This window comes from Bactrocera oleae, chromosome 2, assembly GCF_042242935.1.
Source record: "Bactrocera oleae isolate idBacOlea1 chromosome 2, idBacOlea1, whole genome shotgun sequence".
Lineage (NCBI taxonomy): Eukaryota > Metazoa > Arthropoda > Insecta > Diptera > Tephritidae > Bactrocera > Bactrocera oleae.
The window spans coordinates 59,979,198-59,998,954 of record NC_091536.1 but is presented as its reverse complement, the minus strand read 5'-3'; the positions used below and the strand labels follow the sequence as shown (position 1 = coordinate 59,998,954).

General features: G+C 35.4%; 1 long non-coding RNA gene across 1 annotated transcript; it reads right to left on the bottom strand.

Annotated features, from left to right (window-relative positions):
- Positions 1–15,047: 15,047 nt before the first annotated feature.
- Positions 15,048–15,643, bottom strand: LOC118683897 (uncharacterized). The gene is made up of 2 exons (XR_004979711.2): positions 15,453–15,643; positions 15,048–15,400 (listed from the first exon to the last, which is right to left on the bottom strand). It is a non-coding gene; the product is annotated as an uncharacterized lncRNA (long non-coding RNA).
- Positions 15,644–19,757: the final 4,114 nt, after the last annotated feature.

Genomic DNA, 19,757 nt, shown 5'->3' with positions numbered 1-19,757 from the left:
TATTTGCACACACACACGTTCAGCAACGAAATGAATACGCAGAGAAGAAATGACTTTATTTCAAGGCCTCAGAAACAGTGCAACTGCTTGCGTGCAAAGTGTAGAAAATTAGAGGGGCCGGATAACGTTTAGAAAGATATGACATTCATAATTGTACCAGAGCTTTTATTGCTATGTAGAAGGTAGTGGTCTCTTAAGTGGTATGTATTAGCTGAAATGCTATTGTTTATTAGCAAATGATAGTGATGTGGTTGTTACATTTGTCCAAACCCTCATTAAATATATTTGAGTATAACAGTTCTTATTATACCCTGCACAGGGCATACACATGTGTATTAAGTTTGGAATGAAGTTTGTAAAAACCCAAAAAAAAAAAAACGTCTGATACCATATACGAGTAGAGTATATGTAAATGATCTGCGTGACAAGGTGAGTCAATTTAGTCTCTCAGTTTTTGCCATAGCATTCTAAAATTTTGCACACGTTTTTTTTTCTTAAAGAATCTACCGATTGTGGGTCACCTACATATATCTCGGACCACAACAGAATAGAGATGTAATTCAAACTGATCGATCAAAATCCAGGTCTTTTATGGAAAACTGTTTTACTTGGCATGGTATCTTCACGAAATTTGGCATGGCTTATTATCCGAGGCAATTCTACAATCTGCAGATATATTTTTATACTCTCGCAACCTGTTGCTACAGAGTATAATAGTTTTGTTCACCTAACGGTTGTTTGTATCACCTAAAACTAATCGAGTTAGATATAGGGTTATACATATATAAATGATCAGGATGAAGAGACGAGTTGAAATCCGGGTGACTGTCTGTTCGTCCGTCTGTGCAAGCTCTAATTTGAGTAAAAATTGAGATATCTTTATGAAACTTGATACACATGTTTCTTGGTACCGTAAGATGGTTGGAATTGCGGATGGGTGTAATCGGACCACTGTCACGCCCACAAAACGCCATTAATTAAAAACAAATAAATTGCCATTACTAAGCTCCACAATAAGATACAAGACTGTCATTTGGTATACAGGATCAAATTAGGCAGAGCCATCTGCAGTTAAAAAAATTGTATTTAAGTGGGCGTGCTCCCGCCCATAATAGGTTTAATGTGCATATCTTCTATACCACTGAAGCTATAATAACAAACTTTACTGGAAACAATTGCTTTTAGCATCTCTATCGACAGTGTGAAAATGGTTGAAATTGGGTGACAACTTTTTTAACAAAATTTGAACTGCAGATGCCCCTCCATAATGTAATAATGTATACTAAATAGCAGTCTTTTATGTTATTGTGGAGCTTAGTTATGGAAATTTATTTCATTTTAATTAAAGGCGTTTTGTGGGCTTGGCAGTGATCCGACCCATCTGCAATACCCAGAGTCTTACGGTACCAAGAAACATGTGTAGCAAGTTTCATAACGATATCTCAATTTTTACTCAAGTTACAGCTTGCACAGACGGACGGACAGACGGACAGACAGTCACCCGGATTTCAACTCGTCTTTTCAACAGGTTGCGAAAGTATAAAAAAGTTACATAATAATTCAACAATCAAAAACCATATGGAGTACAATCAGGTATGGCATCTCATTAACTTATGTCGTAGACTCACTTATTAGTTTCTACATTGTGTCCGATTTATTTATTTTAAAATCAACCTAATAAAATGAGATAATATACTTGTATGATATAAGCTTAACCGAAGAATATAAATTAAATATATTACGGATAAGGGACTTCAATCACGGTCTAGCTCGATTTCATTTATATTTAGCACTTATGCACATTGTGTTTAAGAAAATAAATTCTTGTCATATCATTGAATTCTAGTTTAATTAAGTAAAAGTATGATATTGGATATACTATAGTTCAATGACGAAAATGTGCGATATCGAACCACGAATTACACTAGCTCTCATATACCACATAGACACACACAGAATAAAATTGGGAGTCCCCATACTTTAGTTGATGTTTTCCTCATGGGGTCTATTAAATTAAGCTTTGATTGTGTTAAATCATATACTTGTATATCTCATATGGAATTGCTAAGGCATCCCGAAAGGTTAATAGAGGAACACCACGGGGTAGGGTACTTTTCCCACTGCTCTGGATCTTGGTGGTTAACGACCCAGTGAAAGAACTCGAGAAACGAGGCTGTCGGGCGGTAGCCTACGTTAACGATGTGGTTCCTATGGTAAAGAGAAAATTCCTAAATACCGTCTACGAGCTAACTGAAGGGTAACGTGGTATCCAACTGGACGAAGCGGCCTAACCGTCAACCCAAGTGAAACTGAAATTGTTTTATTTACTAGGAGATATAAGATCCCAAAAGTGCCTCTTCACGTCTTCAACCTGTTGAAAAATCTAGGGCTTATCCTTGATAGAAAGCTTTCTTGGAGGCCAAATATTAAAGAGAGAGTAAGAATCGCATCGGTTACCTTATATTGCTGTAGGGGAGCTATAGATAAAAGGTGGGGACTCTAACCAAAGGTAGTTTTTTGGCTCCGTTGTCAAGCCAATAATATGCTAGGTGTATTCGTCTGGTGAAGGCCGCTCGAAAAAGCTATACTTGCTAAAAAGCGTGAGCGTATCCAAAGAGCGGCTCTCATCGGCACCTCCGGTGCTCTACGGACTACACCAACCATAGCACTTAATCCCATTTTAAACATAGCAACCATTGCCGGTAGGTTTATTGCAGCGTAGTGTGCTCTAAAGCTCAGGGAAGCTGAGTATATAAAGGAGTCCGAACAAGGACACGGCGAAATTCTTTCCTCCTTCAACTGCATCCCTGACAAATGGATCTCTACGTCGATGAGGCCACTCGTGGCAGCTTCTTCTCTGCTAATATGCCGACGAGAGACATGTAGAGATGTGGAGAAGTCGCTGGAGAAGAGGCGTAGAGGACCTTTTCACGGACGGGTCGAACCTAGAAGGGTTGGAGGGGGAGTTTTATGTAAAGAGCTCTCCGTCAAACTTAGCATTAGGCTACCGGATCACTGTAGTGTTTTTCCGGCAGAACTGGCTGCTATCAAGCTGGCATACGCATTCACTTTGACAGCAGAGCGGCAATACTAGCTCTATCCTCACTTGAAATAGCAACAAGCTACTTCATCATTAGACTCGTTTGGGTACTTGGCCACAGTTGAATTGCTGGCAACTGCAAAGCCGATTAGCTAGCTAGAGGGGCACGCGTGCGTCGCTCACATCGGAACGAACCGAGTTGGATCTCCATTGACTTCTTGCGTTCTAGCATTGAAACAATGGACATCGCGGGCGCTGGTCAAAGACCAGCTGCTGTGCGACTGCGATACCATTTTGGTCTGGAGTAAAACGTAGCAGATCCACTGAACTACTTGCCTTGAGCAAAGCTCATCTTGCTGCAATCGTAGGAGTTCCTACAGGACACTGAACAGTAGGCATCCATGTGGTAAAGCTAAAAATCTTGACGGACGCTAGTTGTCAAAGTTGTATGTAGGAGGGTGAGGTGGAAACATCTAAGCAGTTTTTCCTCTATTGTCCAGCCTTTGCACGACTGAGCTTTAACATCTCGGTAGTCTTACCTTCAGTAAACTAAAAGACATAGCCGAAACTGACGTTAGCCGTCTCAACAAATTAGTGATATGCTCAAAGTATATAGGAGTTCGTATGATCCAGTATATAGGAGTTCGTATGATCCAGTATATAGGAGTTCTTAGGTACCACAACGGAACAGCGTTCTAAGCTGTCCAAGTGAGATCCCTGTTAGGATTGACCTCCTAACCTAACCTAACCTAACTCATTTGAGTTAATTAGGTTGATCTTAATATTACGGACATGCAAAATGTAGTAATGAAACTAAGTGAGTCTACGACTTTCCTTTCACCCTTTCATCGAACAATGAATATTGAATTCTTTCTCAATAGTTTTAGCATAAAGTTTTAGTCCTTCTTTACTTTTTAATAAGTACTATTCTCCAAAAAACTATTTTCCTTAGGTGTTAACTTATATTTTTATACTCTTGCAACATGTTGCTACAAAGTATAATAGTTTTGTTCACCTAGCGGTTCTTTGTGTCACCTAAAACTAATCGAGTTAGATATAGGGTTATGTATGTATATATAAATGAGCAGGATGAAAAGACGAGTTGAAGTCCGGGTGAGTGTCTGTTCATCCGTTTGTCCCTCCGTCTGTCCGTGCAAGCTGTAACTTGAGTAAAACTTGAAATATCGTAATGAAACTTTGTTCACGTGTTTCTTGTCAAAAAGTAAGGACGAGTTTGTAGGTGGACGTAATCGGACCACTGCAACACTTCCAAACGCCATTAATCGATAACATATAAAACGCCATATCTAAGCACTAAATAACGATATGAAACTGTAATTTGATACAGGGGATTGCAGTAGTAAGTGGCATTTATGGGAAATCTGTAAGATATTATATATTATTGAAATTCAGGGAAAATATTTAGGTATATTAATGATAATATTGTATTATACTCTTGTGTGAAAAATGGATTGTTTTGTGTCAATATTTCTCTTAGCCCCATATACCTAATATGAAGATTTTCGAACTTCCAGTTGACTTTATACCAGATATATCGGTCAATGTGGGAGTTATTTTAATGAAATTGAGAGCGTGTTTTTTTTTATAACAGTGCATCTTTGTGCCTAAAATAGATAAAAACTGGCGTTAGCCTCCATATATGTTAATGAGTTTTTAAGTATACCTGAGCAATGGCAAAAATTAATGCAATGAACCCCTCCATTCCTTTGCCCCCAATATACCCTACATGATAATTTCCGATTCTCCACCTGACTTTGAACCGTTTAGGTTGGTCAAAGTGTGCGATATTTTAATGAAATTAAATGGACATGTTTTCTTAACAGTCATAAGATTATATTAATGGTTTGCGGCTCAGTATAATTGCAATTGGTATTAGTCTAAACCTCATATCCCTAATGTAATGAATTCCGATCGTCTGGTTGACGTTTTCCACAACAACTCAATATATTAAATAACAATGAATGTTGAATTCTTGCAACAGTTTTGCCAACACCTGAAGGTATTTCCCGGCTTTGATTCTGGCCCAGAGTATTATTATCTTCAGTTAATTAAATTTTTTTTTTTTTTAAACATTCACGATACTGTCAATGCTAGATTTTAAAAATTTAGATTCCACTGAATATAATCAGCCTGCCTTGTTATGTTTGTGATATTAATGTAAAAATTATTTAAAATGCATAGACGAATTATAGTAACAAGCAAACAGATGATGGGAAAGATAGCGGATTAAGAGAAAGTGAAATCTGGAAAAACAAATTTCGTCCAAAGCCAAAAATCCAAACCCAATAAAGGCCATATTAGGAAACCACATGAAAGATGTGGGAGTAATCAAAGAACAGAGCACAAGCAAAAGATGAGTGGTAAAATAGGAAATAGCAACATTATTTCTTTTACATAATAAAAGCAAAGCAAAGAAATTATGGGAAATTTAATATGAAAAGGGTAGTAAGCCAAACGGAACCGGTCCACTTCTTAGCAATAGGCGCTTGTAGCTGACATGATTAAATAATAGGCCATTTTGGCGGATCTTGCGTTTGAGAACGAAAGTAAATACGATCGACCGTAACCAAAGATTGGAAAATTAGAAGAGGCTTACTTTAATCTTTTCATAATTACAGCACACAAATTTACGCAATTCAAATTACTGTAATACTTTAAGACAACAATTTTGGGAACATAACAACAGCAATATATTTTATAGCACGGACAACAAAGGGGCGGTCTCATTCTCATAATTTGAGATAAAGAAGTAAATTGGAAAAATAAATTAAATATTTTCACAGCGAAATTACAAAGTCACCAGCCGTTTAACTCGACAGATCGTTGAATGACGGCACCGAAACGCGCCCGCTGTTAGGCGCGAAAGAAATAAAAGAAAGTCACAGTCGACAGCATAATCACTAAATATGAATGGAAATCAAAGGCTAACAAAGAAAAATCCATAAAAGTCAAATTATTATAAAGTTTTAAAGTACTTAAATGGTTAAGCTCTTGTAGCTTGTAGGCGTCACTTGTGCTCCCATCACACAATATTCATTTGTTAACGCTGTTGATTAAAAAAACATTAAAAAACGAACTTTGATTGCACCAAAGCTATGATATATATGATACAAACTTGTCACGCTCATGATCATTTATATATAGGGTCTCCGACGTTTCCTCCTGGGTGTTACAAACTTCGTCGCAAACTTAATTAACCCCGTTCCGGGTATAAAAATGATATATTCGTATACGCGTGATTTACTTACTTAAATACAAGTACAACTTGTATATACATATACTTTGCGTACAAAGTTTACCTATCGGCGGACAGCGCCTCCGTAACTACCTCGTTCTGGTTCCGTTTGGCACCGTCTTAACGCAACAGCATCACTGTCATAACAAAGTGTTCGTAAACACACACACCCACTGAAAACATTCCATAATCGTGTGGTTTTATTATCGTCATGCAGCAGTCATGCCGTCAACAATCATTCAACCATACGACCAACTTTCACTCTCATCGAATGAATTTTCGATTTCGATTTAACTTCTCTATACCATTACATATGCATGTATGTATGTGTGAGCGTTTATATTATATATAGATATATGATATTTCTTCTCTGCCTTTGTTGCGCTGTTTGCCGTTATTGTTGGGATTCTTATATTAAAATAAATTATTATAATTTACATTTCTTTCGCCTACTTAGTGTGTGCATCTCTTGTGGACTCTCCTTCTTCTTTCATTAACATATTATGATCTTGATGTTTGACTTTGGAAAAATTGTAAACCAATAAAAAGAGAGGTCAGTTAAATAATCGCGTGCATCTCATAGTGGTCTCAATGTACTTATGTATGTGTTTGAAGAGGGTTTTTCTAAAGCGAACACCCCTCGGTAGGATAGGACAATGCTTATTTTTGAAAACGCTTCTGATAAGTTCCAATTAACAGCTTGACAAACCAATTAGGAGAGATATTAGGGCCAGTTATATGTATAGGTATAATACATACGTATTAACGGAACAATTTTTTGTCAGGCCCATTATGAGTATAAAAAGATCCCGATGAATATTACTAAATCTATTCATATCAATGCTTTGATGTATTAAAAACCGTTAAATATTACCCTCGGCCCTGTCTGATGAGCTTGAAACTTTCGTCGCTTAATTTAGAAAAGTAAGTAACAAGTAAGGAAGGACCAAGTTCGAGTATAACCGAACATTTTATATTCTTGCAACTTTTAAGGATTAAAGCCGATACCTTCTGAATTTCAATAATTTACAGGGTCTAAATTTGGGCAAAATGTTTTTTTTTTATGTAGGTAATTTTATGCCATTATGGTTTGAACAAAATGATGGCCAAATAGCCACTACGGCTCCGTATTTCCACCCGTTTACGCCAATATTCGATGATCTGGTGCAGCATTTCGGCTGGAATTTTGGCTATACTTTGCTTTAAAATACCTCCAGAGGTGAAATTGCGTTTCCTGAACAACACTAGGGTTCGACTCACCCCAATTGCTACCATTTTGTTTGTTTACGAAGTCTTAAAGCCAGAAATGGGCCGTATCTGAAACTATCGTGTTTTACGCGAAGAGCTCTTGCAGTAGCAAGACAACGTGACATGATAAAATGGCAAACCTTACTGAATAGACAAACAAAAATTAACACAAACTCGTAAGTAAACATGACCGACACGAGCTGTGTCATCCCTATTAACAGACGCTGTATCTGACATATTGACGGATATTTTTGATAAAAATTCCGGAATAAAACTGGCATATTCGGTATCAGGGGCTTGAATAGTTGTAGTGCAATTTTGACAATGTTTGGTTGTGTTAAATGAGAGTAGGTGGCTTTCGTCTGATTTCGCCCATTTTCACACCGTAATGTAGGAACGTTAGGATAATAAAATTTGGTTGAAATCGGTTGAGTAGGTCGCAAGGTATCCATCGAATAAATTTAACACCGACTTTTGCAAAGCCCTCTCGTATCATTTCGGGTGTAAAATTGTATGTCTCTGGCCCATTTATTTATAGACTTATCGCGCTTTTTGTAGTTTTTATTATAGTTTGGTTATTATGTCATGATTTTAATTCTCATTCCAGCACATTTGACTTATCTGACTCACTTTTCAAAATTAAAAATACTTTATTGTTTTCTCTTAATAAATGAAAATGTAACAATTTATTATATTGTAACTTTAGATCTTAGCTGTTGAAATTTTTGTTTCTGTAGCTGAGCAGTTTTTAGATCTCAACACTTAAAAAACTCTCTTGCCTTTTCTGACTCGGCTAATTCCGCGCGTATGCGGATTGCGCTCTCGCGTCGGTTGGGCGGTAATCGGTAATCGTTGGGTTATTATTATTATTATAGCTTGAACGGTTTAGGAGATATATACATCAAACTATAAAAAATTCAATCACAGTTGCTCCTTAATGCAATTCGCTTTACTAATATAGCAAAACTTTACATTAACATAACATAACAAACCGTAATATATTGTAGCATAACATACTACAATATAACATAGCATAAGTATGTTCGCATATACATATATAGCGAGCATATATATATATATATATATATATATCTGCAAAATTTTCGATGCAAACGATACAACAACAAATAGTAAGTCGTACATATACATTTGTATATGCTAATAAAAATATCTTGTTGCTTCAGTTCATTCACAGCATCAGTTAGCGGTTATTCAAGAGCGAACCGCCAACTATTCGGACGTGAAACGCAACTTTAAATGAACATACATATGTACATACATCGTACAAGCATATATATTTGTCTGTGTAATGTGAAATTTGAAACGAGCTAAAGCTGCACTTTGTGTGTAAAAGCATTGAGTGCAGACTTACACTGCCACATATATTGCTTTCTTGAACCATTTTCAACTAGTTTTTGCAGTAGCGCACAACACACTCATGCAATTATGCAGCCAGGATTGGTACATGCATGAACATACCTTACATATGTACACATTTCGTCTGGTGAGCATGTTTTAAAGCAGAGACGTGAGTGCGCTCATGTATATTTAAATGCATCACTCATTATATACATACAAGTATAGATGAATATGTATATACTTAACTATATAAGTAAGTATATATGTTTATGTAAATATATTGTATATTTATATGCATAAGTTTGGTTAGAAAGATATAATTACGGTTTGTTTATATTTTCGTTAGAGCATGGTGTGAAATGTTAAAAGCTAATTTTTAGCATTTTACTTTTGTTATCGTTTTGAAATAAATAGTCATTCACATTTTTCTTAGCTTTTCTTTTATTTCTTATTTTGACTATTAGTTTTTGTTTCGTTTTGGAATTTCTTCTTTTTTGTTGGCGGTGTTGGCTAACAAAGTAATTGTGGTGGTCGCGGTGTTAGCCACCACATTGCCACTGTCACTGCCACTGTCGCTACATCATCTGCTAGTGCAAATTGATAAATTGACAGATGTTTTATGGTTTACTTTGCAGTAACTTTCCCTTCGATAGTTTTATTAACGGTTTCTTGTTAGTAGACCAAAGAGCGCTCGTTACAAATAATAGAGAAATATTGATATTTTACAGAACTCAGCAATTAAATTTCCATTTGTTAGATTTATTTATATTTATGAATTGCGTACGATAATGGTTTAATTGTAACAAAAGTAAATAAGGACTGAAAATAACCGTTATTAGGCATTACAAAAACTAAAAACTAAGAGAAAATTGTTATTACCATTAGAAAATATCGTAAGATCTAGAAAACCCATAACTTTTCTCCTTTTTTAGAAGTATCTTATTATACTCTTGCAACATGTTGCTAAAGTGTATAATAGAGTATTGTTCATCTAACGGTTGTTTGTATCACCTAAAACTAATCGATATAGATATGGAGTTATGCATAAATTAATGATCAAGCTGATGAGATAAGTTGAATTCCGAGTGACTGTTCTACTGTCCGTCCGTCTTTCCGTCTGTCTGTTTGTCCGTCCGTGTAAGCGATAAGTTAAACATAATTTGAGATTACTCGATGAAACTTGGTACACATGTTCCTTGGCACCTAAGGGGGATAAAAGGTACAACGAGTTGCATTAGTGGGTTTGGCCCCGCCAATTAATAAGTTTAATGTACACTTCTCCTAAGCCAAATTCGCTCAGGGTAAACCTTTTTGGCATCTCTACCCACCACGTGAAAATGGATGAATTCTGATTATAACCCCGCCCACTCCCTATATAAAGGTTTTGCTAAAAGCTATCAAAAGCGCGATAAATCTATAAATGCGCTAGAGACGTAAAATTTTACACCCTAGATGGTATGAGAGGGCTTTATAGGAGCCGGTGTTAAATTTAGACGATGGGCATGGCACCGCCAATCTTCAGGTGAAAACCCATATCTCGGAACGTACTTGATCGATTTTAACTAATTTCGGTACGTAATATTGTTCTAATATTTCTGTGCGAAACTCTGCGAAAAAAAACCACGACCACTTTTCATATAACACAACTTTAAATTCCATTTGTTTTTTTCACTTTCCAGTAACAAATCAAGAATCAATCAGTGTATCCAGATAAGACTTTGCCCGAATAGCGCCTTTGAGGCCGCCCAGATACCGAATATGTGGACCCCAATTCTTAATGGGAACTTTTTATTAAAAATTACGGTTAATCTGTGAGATATACTCGTATTATGAAAACTCGGAGAAAATCTTTTCTGAAAATAGTATGTCTGTACGTCAAGAATGAGTTCGGTCGGATCAAAAAATGGTCCCCATATACCTAATAGAATACGAACTACCGGCTGACCTTATAAAGCCTTTGTTGTAAATAACGAAGTTTAATACACAATTGTCTACTCACGCCAAAGTTGTTGCTCGAATTATTTTCTCAAAAAGTTGTTCAAATAAAAGAGCACATGATAAGGAATCACATCATCTAAAAACCTATTTTAGTATTAAATGGGCCTCATGATGTTAAAACAACACTTAAAGATCCCAGCAGTTCGCTCAAGTACACACAACATTAAAATAATCATGTAAGAGATATGTATATAATAGGCCATTTCCATTATTGTTAGCACAGTTTATCAGACAAATATCAGACAATTATCTTGTTTTTAAGTTACAATCGGCAGCATTCTTCAAACTTTTGATACTTCATATAGTCCCTCGATCTGCGAAGCTTCTAGTTATCTAAGGCGAGTTCTAGGTAAGATGTGTTTCAGCGTCTTTCTCACGCCACTTCCTGCATGTGTCGTTCTTGCCCTGCCCATTCGGCTTAAATGCGAGGCTAGTAAATTGTAACCTGTCACTAAGCCAACAAACGTTCTGCAGCGTTTTCCACACCGTATGAATAAAAAATTATGCGCGTTTTCCTTCGGAGCCGTTGCACATGATCTTGCCGACCCTGTATGTTCTTAAGGCATTCTTTATCACCTTGATCCGTTTATAAGTCGGAAATTTAATTATTTATCATTTTAACGACTTGTGTATTTCTTGTATTGGTTCGGTAACTAGACAGATTTCACTTTTGGCAATCATGTCAACTATTTTGTTTCGCGGAGTGCCCATGTGGCTTGGAACCCAGTATATATGTAGCTGCTTCCTGGTAGCCACTACATCTACTGCCTCCCAGTTTTTAAGGATATTCTCTGACGTAATACGATGTGCGTTGGGCTATCGACATATATTGTGATCTTCTTTATATTATTTTCTACGTTGTTAACTAACTCAGCCGCTTTCCTAATCTCACAGACTTCCGTCTGAAAGATACGGCAGTATTCCGTAAGCTTAAAGCGTCGCCAGAGATCTAGCTCCGAGCAATAGATTCCAATTTATGATCAGTTTGTGTAGATGTTGCGAATTTCGTTTTCGGGCCATCCACTCTCCACCAATCCCCTGCTTATCGAGCTATGCCAAAACGTTCTTGTGAAGCATTCAACTTCCTGGATCTACGCTTCGTAGAGGCTTGCGGTGCTTTTGATATATTAATGTAGGGCTTGGACAATAATTTCCTTAGCCTAGCTACCTCGGTTTTCTTTTCTACCTTACTACTCTCTTTTTTATACTCCTTGAGTACATCTTAATATTCCCTCCAGCAGGACTCATCTTGACCGGTTCGAAGAGTTCCTTAACACTACGCGCAAGTTATCCGAGCCCCTTGTTCCACCAAGGTGTACTGGCTGGCACGCGATGTAATACGCTTTTTAAATAATATTTGTAAGTGTGGCTGTTCGTTCCTCTAGTTCAGGGATTAGGTCACACTTCTGCTTATTTATATGTACATATATATAACTCTATATCTATCCCGATTAGTTTTAGGTATTACAAATAAACGTTCGGTGGACAAAACTATTAAACACTGCACTTGTGCGCCTAAAACTATGCAATTGCTTTATTACTGTTAATAATTTAACTAAAAAAGCGGTTGCGGCTTAACAAAATGTACTTTACTGTAGGTAAGCTATGTCATAAACGGCTACTTTCGTCTCTGAAAATATGTATTAAAATGTATTGTATAGTTAGCGTGTTTGAAAAGATTTCCATAAACGATTATTAATATACTAACATAAAACTATAAATTAATAAAATTATATCTAGAAAATATTTTGGTGACTGGAATAATTGCATAACAATGAACCGCTAGGCTAAGCCCAGTAAAAGTAAAGTGTGGCCATATTATTATTCAATTACTTTTATAAAATAAATAATTTGCCACAAAACAAAAATACGCTCAGATACTCCCAGATGTTACTTAAAAATAATCCATTTGCCGTAAAACATTGGGCAATAAATATTGTCTAACTTTGAAACAATAATTTTTTAAAAGTCACTAACCACAAATACAATGAGAACATGCTTGACTTGTGAGTTGTTATCATGTTATCTTTAGAAACGTTAGCCTCTAGCTTACAGCACCGACGTCATTTTCTGATTTCTTCTAAATTTCTGTAGAATCTTCTCCATACCAAATTTTCGAAGCGTCTGCATTGGTCATAAATACTAACTATGTTAGGTCACTTCAGTATGCTATATATGTATGTACGTAACGTATGTTTACAACAGAAACATCAAAGGGCTTCCGCCAGGATTTCCTTCAAGATAAATTTTTATATTTTAGTTCTCAGAGATTGAATTTATGCGTAGAGAAGATACATATTTATTTGCTATATTTTTAGATCCTGTAATATTGAGTCAGCTACCTTCAACTCATATGTGAAGTGTATGGTTGTGAGGCAGTACATTTTTAAACACTTTTGCTTAAAAATTTTTGCATAATTACCGTAAACGGTTGCACGCATATACAAAGCAAATACATAGGCTTAATTGCCTGATCCCAAATTATTTTCCAATTATTATACGCATCGCCTAATTCATTGCAATTTTTATTGTTCGCTTCAATGCATCCATCTCTAAATGTACAACGAGTATTGAAAGCTTAAAACCAGAGCAAAAAATTATAAGAAAAAAATACCAACCAACCACAAAATGAGAAAATGCAATAACATAGACGTATGAAGCTTATACATTTAAAAAAAAGCCAGCGAAAGAAATTGTAATAAAAAAGGAAAAAAAAAGAACGAAGTAATTACTACGAGTATAAATTGCTGTTAACCGCATTAATTGGGAAACAATTAGATTAAAGCGTGCAGACAATTGGAGAAAAGTAAACGCACTCAATTATGCGAGTAATGAGTAAAATATACAAACATATATGTATATATGTATGCTATTTAAATATAATATTATGTTGCTTAGTAAGCGATGATGTGAGTAGTAAATTCCAGCGAAACAGAAAGGAAAAATAAGAAAAGCAAAAATAATAGAAATCTGGGTCAGTGAAAATAGCACTAAGAACGGTAAATTTAAACTAACCAAAATAGTATTTGTTCTGTCTGGGTGCAGCGCATTTATTTGAGGTTACGATGTCGTGTTTAAGCAAATAATCATTTATGAAACTTGGCTCTGCAAATTGTTCGATTGCGTTGATAAAAGACGCTGTTGAATGCTAAAAGCGTGCTCAACGGCACAAAAATAGGAGGAGGTTGGCTTAGAACAATTGCATGACTCCAGCATAAATAACAAATCTCATTTAGAGCATGGCGGCTAAAGTAAATAAACAGAACCATAAATTGTCTTCGTGTGTTTTGTGCTTTCGTGTCGGCATTTCGTTATGCAATATTACATATGCCTGAGGCTTCAGTTGTCTGATTTAAACTTTTGTTTCCAATTTTCTTCGTCAATTTGCAACTCTTTGGTGCTTACAATTTAGTAAGCATCGATGCTCCTGGAGTGCAATAGACCGTTTAATTCTTTTGGATCTACTTCTTCTCTATTCAGTTTAAAATTTCGTTAAAAGGGATTTAAGTACAGTGCACATATGTGCGAAAAACATTTGGAAAAGTTGAGAACCTCGAAACACCAAATAAAGTTAAGTCTTCTTTTTACCATCAAATATTGAAAGTAACAATGGGTGGGTCTTTTATGCTTATGCAGAATCGTCAAACTCGTACAGAAAGTCAGGATATGGCGTCACCTACTAATTTCATATCCTATAGATTTCTCGACTGTTTTCAACGTAATATGGTTCGCGGCCCGTTACACTTAAACTAGTGCTGTGACCTAAAAAGGATCGAAATCAGCGTATAAATTCATCTAACCTGTGTTAGTGGTTTGAAGTTAACAATAGATAAAATCATTTACGTTCCTAGCCCCCCATATACCAAATGGATTGATTTTCAAACTTCTAGTTAACTTTGTGTCGAATATAAGATATAGGTAAAACTTTGCAATATAACGAGTACTAAAAATTGATGATATTGACCAATTTCTTATATTATCATAAATAGGCGCACGACCTATAAGTTAATTGGTTTATAACTTCCCGCAATAATACTGAATATTGAATCCAAGAGCAGTTTTATAATTTTTTAGATACCTAAAAATATTTTTCACAACTAATTCTTACGAATTCTGACAGTATAAATAGTTAGTATGTACCCGAACTTAATGTTTCCTTCTTCATTTATTTAAATATTCTAGAAAAAATCTATAACTACTAAATCAATCTACACACGAGGGCTGCTAGGTAAAAATCTACTACCGTGTAGTACATTCTCATAGACGGCTGTTGTCAAAGTTTGTTTCGAATTGGACACGTCCTTTTGTTTTGATCTCATCTCAAAAATCACTTAGATCATTATCTTGCTTAAGACTTTGGGCAGTGTTTGACGTTCGTTGCATGATCGCCGATGAAACATGAATCCACTGGTACACACTAGAGAACAAGAAACAGCCAAAAATGTGGAGTCCACCCTTCGTTAAAGAAATTAAAGCATCGTTGGGCCAATTATGCCTAACTAAAAAAAAAACAATGATAAAAAAATTGCATTTTTCAAAATGTACCATTACATCTTTTTTCTGTGGTAAAGAACGGAAATTGATCCATCTCCGAAAATTTGTATCTACATGATTTGTTATTGACCAGGTCTGATTAGATGAAAAAAGTTATATGTATGTGGTAAAAACACGCTTTTAAGCTAAGGCAATCGCATAATTAGCTTTATAAATTTAAAAAGTTTTTTTCAAAGCCACTAAATCAAAACTTTGTGACAGATTGCCGAAGTTCACAATAGCATAATTCACATTTGAACATAATTTTTCATTCACCCGAAATTCGTGATACGAATGTTTCGATCGCGTGAAAATAAAACTACATACGAGGTGTGTTCACAGAAAAATGTGAATTTTGAATTTTATTGAAAAGAACTTATTTATTAATATAGATATATTTCCCTTCAAAGTAATCCCCTCGAATATAATACACTTGTGCCAACGCTTTTTCGAATCCTCGAAGCTCTTCTGAAATGCGCGTTTCGGTATAGCCATAAGCTATTTCTTCGATTCTGACTTGATCTCATCAGTTGTGACAAAACGCTTTCCTCTAATTGATTTCTTCAGTTTTGGAAATAGAAAAAAAGTCACTGGGAGCCAAATCTGGTAGTTTGACCAAACCTGAATTGTTGCTGCCGTCATTCAACAACTCCTGAGCGATACTAATGCGACATTGCTTTTGCTCAAAATTTAGCAGTTTCGGAACAACTTCGCTGCCACACATTCCAAACCCAAACCATTCGAGAAAATTGAATGGCGTGAACAGATTGATGTGACAACATCCTCTGCAACTTCCTTAATAGTGATTCGACGATTTTCAAGAACATTTTCTTTTCACTGCTTTGATGTTTGCATCGCTTGTTGACGTGGTCGCCCCTCCATGATGCTCATCGTCATCAGCATCTTCTCGGCCTTCTGTAAGGCGCTAGTGCCACTCATAAACACTTCATTGAGACAAAGTGGGCTCACCGAATACTGTAGTCAACATTTCAATTGCCTTGGAGCACTTTATTCCATTTTTATCGCAAAATTTAATACATATTCTTTGACCTATTTCTTTAAAAAGTTAAAAATCGAAGAGCTTAGAAAAACAGGACTAATCTTTTTTGGTGTCGAAAACAAACTACTAATCGAAATTGGCTCCTAATGCACGCACATGATAAACATATGTATCCGATTATAACAAAAGCAAAATATCGATAATCGAATATACACAGCCCGCGAAAAACCGAAATCCACTTTTTCCTTCGAACACAGCTAAAAAGCACATTAATTATTTATTCGAAATAGGTTCCATTAAACTCAATACATCGATTGAAAAAAGCTGCCAGATTTTTTTATGTTATATATTGGAATCTTCCTCGGTTGCCTGAATGGATGAGATATTTATATATTATTACGCTAAAACTATTAATACAATAACATTAGTTATCAGTTGTATTTTCTATTAGTCGAATTTCAACCACCGGCGACCCTAAGACTAGGCTCCTTCATGTTGGTTTTCAGTTTTGGATATAGAAAATAGTGACATGGTGGTAAATCAGGCCTCATTTTACACCCTGCCTTTATTTCAATTGTGACCGGTGTTCAAAAGCACGATGGTATGTCATAGATTGGTTATCCACTTATCATCATTATCGAACAGAATGCGAGAGGAAATCGGAAACTACATTGAATGGCTTCTTGACAAAAAGGTAAAAAATTTGGAAACACAAAATACACTGAATGATCTGACTGACTTAAGGCCGTTTTCTCAATACTCGGTTAATTGGATGTATTTCTGCTGCCCAAACCGGTTTTCGTAGACGACGGGACGAAGCGGAAGCACGGAGGGACCATGCCACTAGTGCTCTTTTTCGTAACAGCTTGCTGCCTAATGTACATTTTTTATAAAAAAAATAAGCCGGCTAGTTAAATTTATATGGAAATACTTTTCTTCGTATACGTAAATGTTTAAAAGCTGAAATTTTAAAAATTCCTAACTCCAAAATGTTTCATACGGGTCAAAATAAAAAAAAATACGTGTCCAATATTATTTCTCAAACAACGCTTTTGTACGAAAAAATTTTTTGAATGTAAATGATCGATGGAATGAGTCATATATAACCCTAAATTTGGGTGAAAACTTAACCTAGCCCAAATATAACGAAAGTCAGAATTTTTGAAAATTTGGCTGACTTTACTCCATATAGATTGCTGATAGTATGAGAGGTACCTTAGTGAAGTCCAGGGAACATTTTACATAGCATGTTAATAGTATGTGGTATTGGCAAAATAGGTAAAATCGGGTCAATACTACCCCCAACTCCCATATAGTACATATAATGATTTTCATTTTCTTAAAAAGTTTTATTGCGAATATCTCGGTGAGTGTATGAGTTATGTATTTAAAAAATTGCATGAAAATATGTTCTCAAATATACCTGAGCAATGTCCAAATTAATGTAATCAGCCTTTTCTCTGTCCCCAATTCTCCCCATTTAATGATTTCCATCTTTCCACCTGACTTAAAACCGTTCAGGTTGATCGAAATGTGTGATAGTTTAATGCAATTAAATGGACAAGTTTTCTTGAAAATTATGTGGTTTAGCGCTGAATTAGAATGAAATTGGCATACCTTGGTTTAAACCTCATATCCCTAATATATAACTCAATAAAATTAAATCTATGTTAATCACTTTCAACATAAGTCACGAAGATACCAAATTGGCTTGTAAGTTATTAACGATTTCTTCGAATAATGGATGTTTATTTCTTTCGCAACATTTTTAATATAAAGTTTTGCCAGCACCAGCGTTTATATTGTTATTATTTTTGTAAGAAATAATTGCTTCAGGTTCTGAGATATCGTTTTTATTTGACGAGATATCTTTACTAAGTACGGCACAGATTATTGAGTAAGGCATCGCTACAATCTTCGAACATATTTTTCAGATGGAACCACAATAGCATATACATAGCTGCTATATAAACTGACCTATAAAAATCAAGATAAAGATCATTTTATGCCCTTTTGCGCTACAAAAAATGCACCTGTGAAAGGTATTATAGCTTCGGTGTAGCCGAAGTTCTTGTGAATGCTGCAATAGATAACGTGCATGTTGTATGATTTAAATATAAGGTTCCGTTATCTTTGCAACTCCACCAGTAATGCCAATAATATTTGTTTTTTAAATGTGTGCTGAAAGCCGATTTTCAGTTTTAAATATTCATATGTCTGATTTAAAATACATTAAAAATACATTAAAAATATCGAAATACTATTTTTAAACTATATTCCTTTCTAAAACCATTCCATTTGTGAAAACAATTTTAATTTAATTTTCATCTTTCACTATAAGCCGGGTGCACACCATTTAACTAAAGGAAAAGCTAGTTATGCGGCGTATAAATGTAAAACTACAAATATTTTAAAATATAATGCAATGTAAACACGACAACGCAGCATTCGCCATAACTAAAGCAACGCAACATGAATTCACTGCAAAGCAAACATTTGTATAAATTTCACTCTGCCCATGGTGCTTATACAAAACTTAATTACGATCACTCGTTTACAGAATCGGTTTACGTTACACACATAAAAAATATATTAAATTAATTTATTTTGCGTGAAAATGAAAATTAAAACCTGTGTTTATCAGTAGAAAACGGTGCTGTAAATACTACAGAGTTAGAAATGTGCAACAAACACGCACAAGTCGGCTTGTTCAAGTAAGTATGCACCGAAATTAATCCATAACTATGCGCGCTAATAGTGGTTTTCAATGAAAATAACAGTGTTTACTATATGCGTTAACATCATTACTCAATTTACTATAAATTAAAACCACTTATTAGGTGATTTGCATACACACACACACACACATGCCACTACATTAAAAGTGTGTGAAAACTGAAAGTGAAAATGAAAATTAGAAGTCTCAGTTTGTTCATCAAACGATTGCTTTGAGCACCTTACAGGCAACTGTACCAACCTGAATAAAAGCTGGTATATAATATGATTCACGTTGTAATGGACAACTGAATCAACCGTTGCCTGCCTTACAAAGAAAGAAGTGATATACCTTCCCTTAAAATTTCAGACTGCCTCCTTGATCTACTTCAATCCATGTACATTTGTAAGTAATAAAGGTACCTCTGCAATATTCCTGATAATGGCAATGAACGAGATGCTCTTTTGTTCCTCAAAGCAAATGTCTAAATTCGGGTACCCGAAAGATACAGAGAGGCTAGTAAGATGGCTGTGAGGCTTATCTTTGAATTAAGTTCTTAGTTTTTTTGGCGGATTTTGTATAATTTGTCGCAATACTGATTATTTCA